The sequence below is a fragment of the Eimeria tenella genome, genomic scaffold (genome assembly GCF_000499545.2).
Source record: "Eimeria tenella Houghton genomic scaffold, Eth_scaff2902, whole genome shotgun sequence".
Lineage (NCBI taxonomy): Eukaryota > Apicomplexa > Conoidasida > Eucoccidiorida > Eimeriidae > Eimeria > Eimeria tenella.
Genome location: NW_013542778.1, coordinates 1,016 through 1,355, shown reverse-complemented (window position 1 = coordinate 1,355; position 340 = coordinate 1,016).

The window sequence follows — 340 nt, the reverse complement described above, 5'->3', positions numbered from 1 at the left end:
GGCTGCTGGTGCTGCTGCTGCTGCAGGGCCGCAGCAGCAGCAAAGCCCGTACGTGGTGGTGCACCAGCTGCTGCCGTACTCGCCGCAGAGCGAGAAGGACTGCTTCTCGTCCTGCAGGTGGCAGAACCCGCGGCGCAGCAGCTGGGGAGACACTTCCACTTTGCTGCTGCTGCAGCCGCTCGGCAGCGGGGCCATGGGCCACGTGTTCCTGGTGGACCTGGGGGGGACTCCCTGCGCGCTGAAGCTCGCGCTGCAGTCCGACGCGGCTGCATGCATGTATTTGCGGCAGGGCTGGGAGAACTTGGTGCGGCTCGAGTGCCTGCATGCGCAGCAGCAGCAG